Source organism: Lathyrus oleraceus, chromosome 2 (genome assembly GCF_024323335.1).
Source record: "Lathyrus oleraceus cultivar Zhongwan6 chromosome 2, CAAS_Psat_ZW6_1.0, whole genome shotgun sequence".
Taxonomy (NCBI): Eukaryota; Viridiplantae; Streptophyta; class Magnoliopsida; order Fabales; family Fabaceae; genus Lathyrus; species Lathyrus oleraceus.
This window is the reverse complement of record NC_066580.1, coordinates 123,923,578-123,937,691: the sequence shown is the minus strand read 5'-3', so window position 1 is coordinate 123,937,691 and position 14,114 is coordinate 123,923,578.

Here is a 14,114-nt window from a genome sequence, read left to right as displayed (position 1 = left end):
TGCATTTTAGAAGTTAAGGAAAATCACTTGTTCAATGGTATTGGCCTAAAATGACCTATAATGTTTCCTCTTGCCACATGCATTTTCAAGTTGAATTTGAACTTCCTATAAACATAAAAGTTGAAGTAGACATCTTGAAATTGATCATGAAATTTGAATGGATTTCATATAAAAAAATTGAGCAAGTTATGGTCTTGGGAAGTTGACTTTCAAACTAGGGTTCAGACAAAATGACCTATAATATTTCACCATAAAAAATGAATTTCCAAGAAAAAATAGCTCTTGACTTCAACATGAAAGTTGTTTGGAGTGTCATTTAGAGTAACCTTTCTCTTGTAATCATTTTCATATGACAAAAATTGTAAGAGGTAGGGTTTAGGGAACCCCAGTTTTGACTAGTTGACTTTCTCTGGTCAACAACCATGAACCAACTTGCTAGCTTGATATTATCTTGACTTTTGGGACTCATAGAGGATCATATATGCATAATATGATATAATGTGAAGTATACCTTGAAATAATTGATCAATTGCTGAGGAAACTTGTTGAAGAAGTCACATAAGATACCTAGATGAATTAGGGTTTCAAAGGCAAACTAACTCCAAACTCTTAATGATTTCTTGATCGAAATAACATGTGAAGATCATAGGGATACATATATGATACCTAGAGCCAATGTAAGCCCCTTTATTGGTTGAGATCCCTGCATTGAGGATCTTAAACCCTATATATGAGCTTGATAGAGCATAGGTGAGCATACACACTTCCTACAAAAGCCCAAACTATACAATGAGATATTTTTGGTATTTTGGTTAGTAAAATAAAGAAAAATGAAGTATGATACAATTAAATATGCTTGGTGATCTCTCCCAATGCAAACCCAATGAATTGGGGGAAAGGAGAATGCCAAGGTGTGATCCCAATGCTAATGCATATGATGAGATAACATGAGGGATCTTAGGGTCAAAATTATGGTCTTACAACTGCCCCTATTTAAGAACGTTCTAGCTGAGGAGATGTAGGTTAAAATCTTCGTATCGACTCAGTAGAATGGACTTAAATAACAACAATAGAAGAAAATATTGGTCCCTAAGAGACCTCATGATGCATATGATATGGATGCTAAAATAATATTTGTGGGGAAAATGTTGTCACAAAGGAAAAGAATCTAGAGAGACTGAAAGTCCGCAGGATTCTAATGCATTCCATAAGGAAAACTCACTAGGGAGACAAAGACTCTGGGGGATAAAAAGATTGCGTGTAGGCCAGGCTACGACTAAAAACTGCTGGGGGACACGAGGGATTCCATAAGAATAAATCAATGGAAAGACTCAGCCGGGGATAAAAGAGGAAAGTCTGCAGGGGAAACAGATAAATTCGGATAAAGCTGAAGTACTCGACCAATCAGGGAAAGGCGATTTCAATGGAGGAAATATGCACTTAAACTCAACTAGGGAAGAAAAGATCTTCAACACAGGAGTAACAGAAATATATGATCTACTACCGGTTACTGGGTAAGGAGATAGAGAGGGCATCCATTATCGTTTAGGGCAATCATATCAAGGATGAATCGCTGAGGGAAACTAGGAGGTGTATTCATTACCAGCTATTGGGTAAGAATAAACTGTCGGGAAAAAAAATCAAGAATAGGGTTTACAACTACCAACTACTGGGCAGAAAACCAAAGGAAGAGAATATCCATCACTGGTTAAAGTGAACATATCAAGGATAGACGTGAAGGGAAGAATATCCGTCATCGGTTAGGATGAACATATCAAGGATAGACTCCGCAAAAAAGGGAAACAAGATTTATAACCACCGGTTACTGGGCAGAAGACCGCAAAGAGGAGGAAATCTGTCATCAATTAGGATGAACATATCAAGGATTAACCCTCTGGGAATGAAATAGGGATTATGACTACCTTTTTACTGGGTAGAATACCAAAAAGAGAATATCCTTCACTAGTTAAGATGAACATATCAAGGATAAACTCAAAGCAGGGGAAGAAAATATATATCATCGGTTAGGATGAACATATCAAGGATAAACTTCCTGGGGAAACGTGAAAACGAATCCGCTGGGGAAAATAGATTACTCATGTCGGGTATTAGGAAGAAGTAAAATACTCGCAAATTGAGAAGAATATTACCAGTTACTGGGTAATAAACTCTCAGGGGGATCAAAAGCATCTGTCTAAGTATGATCTAAAAAGAAATGGTCAATCAAAGACTCAACCTAATGAGGACATAACTCATGGGGAGCGGTTCCATCCAGATAATCAACTGGGGAGGAAACTGAAATAATAATCATCCACGAGGAAATAACTCAGTGGGGAATGAGAAAGGTTAAATTCTTTCTGCTTAGGGGGCTGACGCTCTATAATTGAATGAGGACAGACATACCAAATCTGCATGGAAAATAAAAAAGGATGCCACCACAGCAGAGGATCAGGGACATAATGGGTCACAAAGTGCAAATAATAATGAAATAATGAAATTTATGAATGTGCATATGTATATGTATATATGATGATTATGCTGACAAAACGATCACAAAGGTCACTAGTCTGAATCATCAATACAACACTCGACCAATCTCGACAGGAGGCAACCAACTGGAGAAAGAGGGGTGAATGGAGAATGAGAATCATCTATTTGAAAGACTAAACGCTGACTAGGGAAGAGAATAAGATTTGCCAAAAATTTGCACTATCAACCTTGCGGGGAATTTTAGGTCAATACCATATCAAATGGGAGACAACCTTGCAGAGGATCAGACACACTGCTTTGGAATTGGTGCTGAATGAAATCCGCTGGAGACTTGAGGGAAATCAAAATCTTGTGCAAATCAGTGAGAAAACGCGCCTATAACTCACGGGAGGCAAATGCAAACTCGACTGGGGAAACCAACAAAATTCGGCTGGAGATGTTGAACTGCCACTAGGGAAGAAACAGAGATCACGCCAACTGCTTGGGGGAAACCAACAATGCTTCACATTTTTAGGGCTTACCGGTTTTCGGACCGCTGTTGATGTTCCTTAAATGAAACTGATTGCTCTTAAAAAGTAATTGCTTTTATTTAAAAAACATGATTTTAATTTGAAAATGATCATCATAAAATTTAATTCTATTTAGCTGAAACAAATCAGAGTAGAAGCAATTGGATAAAAAGCTCAACTTTATTTAATAGAATAATAGTCTATAAATGACAAGACTCCATAGATCTTTACAAAAGTTGAAAAATGGTAATTTACATGGAAAAGGGCTACATTTAATACAATGATCACTAATCCTTCTACCAACTTCAATACCCACTGTGCTATTGGCTTTGGTTGAAGATGCATCAGAATCAAATGACGTGCTCAAGAATGTCTTCAAAACTGAGGATCAACAGGATGCAGTTACTTACCATAGTCCCTAATTTTTGCATAAATTGCCCCAAGGTAGGGTACTCAATTTATCGGGATAAATTTTTCTGTTTTGTGTCTCTAACTTTTGCCTGGATCGCCCTTTCGGGTTTTCAATCCACCGAGACGCTCATTTTTTCCTAAGCCGCCCTTTTGAGTTTTCAACTTAGCGAGTTGTTCTTTTCTTTTTAGGCGAAGTATTTATTGACTGCATCGGCGTTCACAGGACACGTGAACTCTTCACCATCCATAGTTGTAAGAATCAAAACACCACCTGAAAAGGCTCTCTTAACAACATATGGGCCTTCATAATTAGGAGTCCATTTTCCCCTAGCGTCTGATTTGAAATATAAAATCTTCTTGAGCACAAGGTCACCTTCTCTAAACACACGAGGTCTGACCTTCTTATCAAAAGCTTTCTTCATTCTTTGCTGATACAACTGACCATGACACATGGCGGTCAATCTTTTCTCTTTAATCAAATTCAGCTGGTCATACCTGGTCTGACACCATTCAGCCTCAGTCAACTTGGCTTCCATTAAGACACGCAATAATGGGATCTCAACCTCTACTGGGAGCACATCTTCCATGCCATAAACAAGTGAGAAAGGGGTTTCCCCTGTTGAAGTATGGATGTATGTATGATACCCATGCAAAGCAAATGGGAGCATCTCATGTCAATCCTTGTACGTTACGACCATCTTCTAAATGATTTTCTTGATGTTCTTGTTTGCAGCTTCAACAACCCCATTCATCTTAGGTCTGTAGGGAGAAGAATTATGATGTGCAATTTTGAAGTCTTTACAAAGAGCTTCCACCATGTTATTGTTCAAGTTAGATCCATTATCAATAATGATTTTACTCGTCACACCATAACGGCATATAACCTGATTCTTGATAAACCTCACAATAACTTGCTTGGTTACATTCGCATAGGATGCCCCCTCAACCCACTTTATGAAGTAGTCAATAGCCACCAGAATGAAACTATGTCCGTTCGAAGCTTTAGGTTCAATCATGCCAATCATATCAATTCCCCACATTGAGAAAGGCCATGGAGAGGAAATGACATTCAACAGTGTCGGAGGAACATGAATCTTATTTGCATATACTTGAAACTTGTGGCATTTCCTCACAAACTTACAACAGCCAGATTCCATTGTCGGCCAACAATAACCTGCTCTCAACATCTTCTTAGCCATAGCATGTCCATTGGTATGAGTACCAAATGAACCTTCATGGACCTCAGTCATCAATAAATCTGCTTCGTGTCTATCCACACATCTGAGCAGAACCATATCGAAGTTTCTCTTATAAAGCACATCACCATTCAGGTAAAACTTTCCAGCTAATCTCCTCAAAGTCTTCTTATCTTTCAGAGATGCCCCAGATGGGTAAACCTAACTTTGGAGGAAACTTTTGATATCATGATACCATGGCTTTTCATCTTTGATTTCTTCAATAACAAACACATGAGCTGGCCTATCAAGACGCATCATAGTCAAATTGGGAACTTCATTCCCAAACTTCACCATAATCATTGAAGCCAATGTCGCAAGAGCATATGCCATCCGATTTTCATCTCGAGGGATATGATAAAACTCAACCTTTGTAAAGAAAGTTGAAATCCTCCTCGCATAATCTCTGTATGGTATCAAACCGAGTTGATTCATCTCTTATTCATCTTTGATATGATTTACAACCAAAGTTGAATCTCCATAGACGTCCAAATACTTGATTCTGATATCTATGGCCTCTTCAAGCCCCATAATGCAAGCTTCATACTCAGCCATGTGATTTGTACACTTGAAAGTTAATCTAGCTGTAAACGGAAAATGTGTGCCTTGAGGAGTAATAATCACTGCCCCAATGCCATTACCATACTGATTAACAACTCCATCAAATACCATGCCCCAACGGGAACCAGGTTCTAGCCCTTCTTCAAGCAATGGTTCATCACAATATTTCATTTTCAAGTACAAGATCTCTTCATCACGAAAATCATACTGTACTGACTAATAATCTTCAATCGGTTGGTGAACCAAATGGTCAGCCAAGATACTACCTTTGATCGCTTTTTGAGATCAGTATTTGATATCATACTCTGACAATAACATCTGCCAATGGATAATCCTCCCAGTTAAAGTAGGCTTCTCAAAAATATACTTGATTGGATCCATTTTGGATATCAACCAAGTGGTATGATTCAACATATACTGACGCAGACACTTAGCAGCCCAAGCCAATGCACAACAAGTCTTTTCAAGCACAGAATACCGAGTCTCACAGTCGGTGAATTTCTTACTGAGGTAGTAAATAACATATTCTTTCTTTCTAGTTTCGTCTTGCTGACCTAGAACACAACCCATACTCTCTTCGAGCACAGTCAAATACATGATCAAGGACCTTCCTTCAACAGGTGGAGACAGAATCGGAGGCTTAAGCAGATACTCTTTGATACTATCAAAAGCTTTCTGGAAATCCTTGGTCCAATCACAAGACTGATCTTTCTGAAGAAGCTTGAATATAGGTGCACATGTGGCAGTCATATGCAATATAAATCTCGAGATATAATTCAAGCGACTGAGAAAACCTCTGACTTGCTTCTTAGTTTTGGCCGCATGCATCTCTTGTATTGCTTTGACCTTGGCAGGATCAACTTCAATACCCTTCTCACTGACAATAAAGCCCAATAACTTACCAGAATTAACACCAAATGTACACTTATTGGGATTCAAGCGGAGTTTGTACTTCCTCAAATGCTGGAATAACTTCAACAAATGCTCGACATGTTCTTCTTCATTACTGGATTTAGCAATCATATCATCGACATAGACTTCGATCTCTTTATACATCATATCATGAAAAAGAGTGGTCATAGCTCTCTGGTATGTTGCATCAGCATTCTTTAAGCCGAAAGGCATCACTCTATAACAAAATGTTCCCTAGGGTGTATTGAATGTGGTCTTCTCCATATTCTCGGGTGCCATCTGTAACACCTCAAAATTTGCCCTCCTCTCTTGGGACTAGCTTAGCATATTGCATTTCATCTTTTAGGTCATTAGTCATTGCATCTTTGCATATCATGTGGAAACATTGAGCAAGTCATCCTCCTAGGTCTTTCTTAGAAGATGGAGAGGTTAAAAGATTCCAGCCTAAGGGTCTCATGAATTGATCACTAATCATCTGAGGGTTTGTGCTTCAATTAGGGTTTCTTGCTTTCTCAAGGAGATTGGGCATTATTTTGGTTGAAATGGTACATCACCATCATCATGGTCTTATCATCACTAAGAGGTTCATGGTGCCTGATCAGATTCCTTGGGATTAGGGTTTTGACCTCTGGTCAACCCTAATCAGCTGCTTTATACCAATCAGGGTTTGTCAAGGAGATGGGGTCTTTCATGGAGATGGGGATCCTTGTATGGTTTTATTGAGCTTGTGAAAGCTAGGGTTTCATTTTGGATCCATTTCATCAAGAGATTGAGGCTCAAATTCATCTGTGCATGACAAAGTCATCTATCAACTGCAAAAGTCAACTGAAGCTCAACTGTTGGATTTGGAGGTGGGAAGTGGTTAGAAATACTTCATTCATATTCAAACAAGTCTCATTTGACATTTCAAACATCAACTTTGAAGAAAATAAAGTCAGGACAAAACTTTCCAAAAATAGAAAGTGACCTGTAATTTAAAATTGCCAAAAATGGAAAGGTTTTCTCCTCAAGATTACATCATCAAAATTGCTTCAACTGAAATTTTGTTGAACATGAAAGTTGTATATCTTGTTCTCCCATTTCCAAAAAGTCCAAGATCATGAATTTCTCATGTATGGTTGAAGAGATATGGATCAATCTTGGCCAAATGAACATGGAACTTCAAAGGGGCATAACTTTCAAACCATAAGTCCAAATGAGATGGCTCTTTTTGCAACGTTCTCCTTTTAACCTCTAGTTTCCAAAATTGGCATTACATGGCATGCATTCTATTCACATAAATATTTGAAAATTCAATGCATTTTTGGGGGGAAAAATAGAATTTGAAATGTGTGCATTATTTGAACATGGCATTACTTCCATTGGCTTTAAAACATCATTTTGAGTGAAATCAAGGCCAAATTCGTACTGTTCACATGCCATTGCCATGCATAAGGGTGAAAAGTCATTTTTGCAAAAAACACCTCCAAACTTAACCATTTTTCATTAGCACTTGGTTTAACTTAATTAACCATGATTAGTGAAGCATATATAACACAAATCATAACAGAATTTTCACATTTCCCAATTCTAGATCTAGAATTCTCAAAGTCTCTCAAAATTCTCTCTCATTTTTTCTCCAAATTTCTTCACATCTCATGCATTTTTCTTGATCAATTCATCATCTAGTATCATTATGGAGCAAGATTGAACCAAGATTCAAGTGATTTCGTGTAGTTTGAAGCATATTCAAAGCTTGAGTTCATCAATGGTGAAAGCAAAATTCTGTTGAATCGTAAGCAATTGGACCTCAAGCATTCATCCATTCACTTGTACAAGCTTGTTGGAGGAAGATTGAAGCATTGCACGGCCTGGAACACGCGAATTACAAAGCTGCACTCCAAACGGTCACAGATTCGATCTCTTTATTTCTTGAAATTGTTGTATGAATCTTGTAGATCTCTTAATGCTGAATAATCTGCACTTTGAATCGTGCAAATTGGTGTTGTATTGAGTGAGAACCATGCGTTTTGGTGATGAAACTTAAATCCTTCGATTCATGCGTGTTGTGTTGTTTCTTGTTAAATTAATGGTGGATTCTTGTTATACTTTTAAAGACCTACACATTCATGTGCTTGATTTCCATTTCTGGAGAAAATGTTCATGTTGTTCTTGATGGTGGTACTGTTCACGCGCGGGTTTGGTGAAGAAGATGATACAGTAGTTTAGGCAGCGGTTTTAGCAACGTGAAAGCGTGGCCTTTGCATGGCGCTAGGGCAGGGCGCTGATTGGCTGCATGGAATTCCCATGCAGCGCGCCAAAGTCCCATTCAAAATGGTACCGTGTTCGAATCTCGCCCATGCCATTTGCAAATGTTTCATTCATTTTTCCTCCACATGTTCATATATGTTCTTCATGCATTTTTTAATTTTTCTTTAACTTTCAAAAATCAGAACAAATGGAAAATTGATCCAAAAAATATGGTTGTTTTTGCATTGTGTCACATTTTGTGTCTAGTTTTTTTGATTATTTTTCCAGAAATTGTGCTCGGCTGAAAATTTATTTTGCTTAGGGTTTGTGCACATGTATGTTTTCTTGACCTTGAATTGCTATTTCATTTGTGAAATGATGGTTGTTTATCCAATGCCTATGAAATTTGACATGCTTAAACTAGACTCTTGGCTGGACATTTTGGTGTTGAGTTTGCAATTTTATCATGTGCCATTACTGAGATATGATCATGTGAATGTAGGTGTGACAATGTGTGTCACACCTTTGCTTGCTCAACTTGATTAATTTGTTTGCCATGTCAAATAAATTCCAAATGATGTGATTTTTTGTATGATGCTCTGCATGGAATTTTTGGATTCATTTCTGATTTGTTTGAGATTTTTCATTCTGGATGGTCATTTGTGCACCTTTGGATAGTCTTGAATTTCAATCATTTGTGAAATGCTTGTGCTTTATCATATGAATGTGAAATTTTGCACATTGTTTCTAGACATGTGGAAGGTTGTTTTGGCTTTGGTTTGAGGTGTTTACCTTGATTCATTTTTGTTTTAGGCTTGTGCTAAGTTGGTGTGCCATTTGGTGTCATATTTGAGCTTGTTTTGATTGCCTTGCCTTATACAATTTCTTTACCATGCCTAATTTTGTTCAAATGCCCTAATTTTTTGAGTGTTGATCATGTTGTGTGTTCTGTTTACCCATGATTTTTGTCAAAATTAATTGAAGCATTTTTTATTTATTGTGCATTTGTTCATTCTGTTGTCACAATGTGGTTCCAATGTGCATACCTTGCCATATTTGGTTCATGAAATGAAATTGGTAATTGATATTGATGTGGGATCTTTTGTATGATGTTCTTGATGGATTCAAGTTGATTCATGTCAATTTTCATGTTCTGTTTTGAATTTTTTTCTCCCTCTTTGACCCTAGGCCTTGACCTAGTGGTTTGTCTCATGTTTGAGTTTTGATTTCAGGTTGAACATCCAGGTTATATGGTTCATGATGCAACCTCACTTGAGCATTTGATGCTTGCTTTTGACTACTAACATTGTGTGTTTTGTAGGGCTGTTAACTCAATTGAGTTTGACTTGTTGGCTTATGCCTTTGCTCATTGGGTTTGACTGTTGATATTGATATTGTCTGTTTGTCTGTACAGTTTAACTGACTTGTGTGATGTTTCAACAGGTACATAAGTTGCTTGAGTTCAATTTGAACTTGCTTTTGCTTGGTTGCTTAACCATATAGGTATAACCCTCTGACTTCATGTAGTCTGGAAGACCTGTCCTGTTACCTGGGCAGGCACCTGTCTGAAGCCCTCCTTAAGAGGCAATGCTTGTGTTTGTTTATCTTTGTGCCAAGCAGGAAAAACCCTCTTTTGAGGCAATTGGCAGACAAAAGAGATGTGTAATCCATCTCCTGCTATTCAGTGTGTCATCCACTTTGCTCACACACCTTATGTTGATGCATTGTGGATATTAACCCAAGATCTTTGTTGTGTCAGTCATATGTGGATAGAAGAGTTCCAACTTTCTGAACTCCCACTTTCATTTGTATGAAGCTCTCCCAGGCCAGGGATAAGAGCTGTGAGGCACACCCCTCACTTCCCATTTCATCTGCTTCACCCTAACTCTCAATGTTAGGGTTAAGAGCTAACATCACCCTGTTACAGTGGCTTGTTTGTCGAGGTTGACATGACCCCTTGACTAAAGCCTAACCCTGTGTGAGCCCACTTTGTTTGTATATAGTGCGTGCTAACTGTGTGTATGCTTTCTCTTGTGTTTGACTGTGCTGTTTACGATAGCTTGCTGCTTGTGCAAGTTATATAGAAACCTCAAGAAAGGACCATTGTGGAATACATGATAACTATTAGGCTCGAGTCAGGCTCCCTTCTAGTTTGTCATTTCCCAGTCTCTGGTTAGGTTAGAAGTTTCTCCCCTGTTAAGGGGAACTACGTCGCCCTGATCCTCATACCAGATAAGGTACGTAGGCAGGAGATCGTACGAGATCTCTCCGGGCACCCTTTTTCCTTTTTGCGTGTGTTTGCTTGACAGTTAGCAGGCTCGAGTACCAGACTCCCTGTTAGCTTGTTTGTTCAACTTTGTTATTGCTTCTTGACGACTCAGCGTCCGGTTAACCCCTTTGTGTGTGTTTGGAGTCCGACATAAGTCCAGCGATTGGCAGTTGGTTTCCTTTATGTGTTTTTGGTTCGGAGTCTGATGTAAGTCCAGCGATTGGCATTCGGTCTCCAGGTTTTCCTGTTTGTGTGGAGTCTGACGTAAGTCCAGCGATTGGCAGTCGGTTTCCTGTGTGTGTTTTGTTTCGGCGTGCGTGAGCCGAACTACGGTAGCTCTGATTCTCATTCCAGATGAGATACGTAGGCATAGGATGTGACATCCTAGCGAGCCCGTTCCCCTCTTATTCCATCTGTGTTTCCTTCCTGTGTGTGTGCAGCTTGTGAGCAGTGTTTAGCAACCTTTCTTCTATCTTTTTGAGCGTGGATCCCGTCGAGTACGACGGATGCGTAGGGGTGCTAATATCTTCCCTTCGCATAACCGACTCCCGATCCCATCCATCTCTGGTCGCGAGACCATGTCTTTCCCAGGTTTACTTCGAGCGTTTCCTTTCCCTCTTTTGGGATAAATAACGCACGGTGGCGGCTCTGTTTGTTTTGTTTTTCCCGCCGGTTGTTTTTCGCAGATGCGACAGCTGGCGACTCTGCTGGGGACAAAGAGAAGTTGACCTCTTGCTGGTCCATCTTCCCTAAGCGAGTCACTCCTAGCGCTCTCTAGGATAGTTAGGTTGCTTGTGCTGCTTTATTTATTGCATTTATGATTATTATGTTGTGTATATATTTGCATAAATGTTTGCATGCATCATACTATCATTGTGCTGTCTTCTGTACAGGTTGGTTCCTCTGATTTGGTGTGGGTGTTCTGAGTGGGGCTAAAACCCAGGCCCGAGTATACACCTAGGATTAGCATGGTCTCATGTTGCCTTTCATGTTAGGTCAACATGTTTTGGGCGACGTGACATACCACAAGTCGGACGAGGTTCTTTGAGGGAGCTCTTCCTCTGTGGAGTATCCACTTTGGTTGAGTAACTTCATCTGAACTATTGACTTCGGTGACCGTGCTTTCCCGGATCTTTGGTTTAGACGATCTTAAGAGAGCTGCAACGGCACACCCGAAAGGGCAAACCCGTTGAGTATCTTTGCCCGATTGTCGAGACCATTATCCGCCTTAGGATGACCTGATTAGAATTCACCTGTGAGGGGAGGGTTGATTCTTACAGATGCATGTTCTGGTGGTGACTTTGTTGGTGACTAATGGTTCCGTTATTGATCAGAGTCCTATTTATAAGTCGGATTTATGGTTTTATTTCTGAGACACCGGAATGCTGTCCGCGGTATTTATCAGTGGGGATCCGTTTATTTCAGGATTCCCTGGGCTGGTTCAGAGGATCTTGTGGTTATCTGTTCAGAGGATCTATGGTGATGATGGTGGTGTATTCTTCCGTTCCGTTTATTTCGGAACCCCGAGTCGGATTTGTGGTTACATATTCCTTCAGATGGTTGTGATCAGTTCAGAGACCAGGGCCTCAGTGCAGTTGATCTTCAGATGACTTGGAGGATGGCACAGTGCATTGCATTCACGCATCTACATCATCCACATTTTGCATTCATCGGCATCTAACTCATGTCTATCCATACTAAGGGTACATTCTCGATTGAGATTCTGGTTGAGAGACATCCTGATGTCAGAATGTTATTGTCGGATTATTATCTGTCTCGATGAAGCCAGGATCGAAAGACAGAGTGTTCCTCATATGGATAGACATTGCATTCATGAATGAGTCATAATAACCTGTCTTCTGTTTTGCAGGTGTCAGTTTCTAACATGTTTGATTGACACAGGAATGATGAATCCACCCAGCGCTGACATTCTCGAGCTGAAAGAGAAGATGAGTGAGCTGATCAGTGTCATGCAAGAGTTCGCCTTGGGGCAGAAAGCAATTGCCGAGAAGGTGGGGAGGATTGAAGACTGGCTGAAGAAGGGGAAAATACAAGGAAACGCTTCGTTGTCTGGATCGAAGAAATCCTTTGGTAATGGTCAGCATAAGAATGAGGGTGAATCGAGTGCTGTGTATGCCCAGAGGGGACACGGTAGGGATCGTTACTACCAGCACACTATTGCGGTAACTACCCCTGCTGGTAATCAATCGGTACAACAGCAACGTCAGCCACTCCAACAGAGAACACAGAAAGCTGGGTGCCAAGTGAGAAGAAGGACGACAGATCGTCATTTTAATAAGCCGCCCGGGACTTATGCTTCTCTGTTTAAGAAGTTGATGGATCTTGGGTTGGTTCAGCCAAGGACGATGGCTTCGGTAAGATCAGATCAGAGGCCCCCTAATTATGATGAGAATGCCAAGTGTGAATTCCATTCTGGTACACCAGGGCATAACACTGAGGGCTGTAGATCTTTTAAGCATGTTGTCCAAGACTTGGTAGACTCCAAGGCCATCAATTTTGCACCATCTCCGAATGGTAATGCTAATCCCATGCCGGCGCATGGTCAGGCGATGGTGGGTGCAATTGCTGAGGATTCTGATCACGCCTGTACAGTAGGTGGAGAGATTGACAGTGACTGCGAGTTTGATGGGTAGATAAAACCGTGCGTACCAGGGAACTGGAAGGCCTAAAAGATCATCACTGTCGCTCATCCTGGAGAGTATTATTTCTGTTTTCAATTCTGTTTGCATGAAAGCCATACGTTTTGCCCGAAACGTATTGGTCCATTGTAAGGGCCATCTCATGTGTTTCATTTTGCAACATTTTGCATCATTAATAAATGGATGTTTTTGTAGTTAAAAGCGGTGTTCCCTGTTTTTCATTCATTTTTGCAGTTTAAAACAAATAAAAATGGCAATGTTTGTTTTCATTTTCCTTCCTTGTGCTTTGTCTCGTTTCGACTTTGGTATTCTCCTGATCTCATTGATAACAATTCGGTTACACCTTTGTATGACTTCGACAATCCGATCTATCATGCCGAAGAATAAGGCGAAGAAGATTGTGATCTGCTGGAAATTAGCCAGGTTGTTGAGACAAGAGGAGAAGGTGATTCAACCGCGGGAAGAACGAGTTGAGATTGTTAATCCAGGCACCGACGAGGTCTGAAAGGAAGTAAAAGTTGGGGCCGTTTCAGAGGCAAATGTCAAGAGCAGAATGGTAGCACTGTTGAAAGAGTGCGTTGATATCCTCGCCTGGTCTTATCAGAATACACCAGGGTCGGATACCGATGTCGTTGTGCACAAGCTACCATGGAGAGAAAGACTGTCCTCTAGAGAAGCAGAATGCCAGTGCCACGTATCAGAGTGACTTTGTTTCATGATATGATTCATCGTGGAATCAAATGCTATGTTGATGACATGATAGCAAAGTCCCGAGCAGAAGAGGGGCATTTGGTGGATCTGGCCAATTTGTTTGACCTGTTGAGACAACTCAGACTGA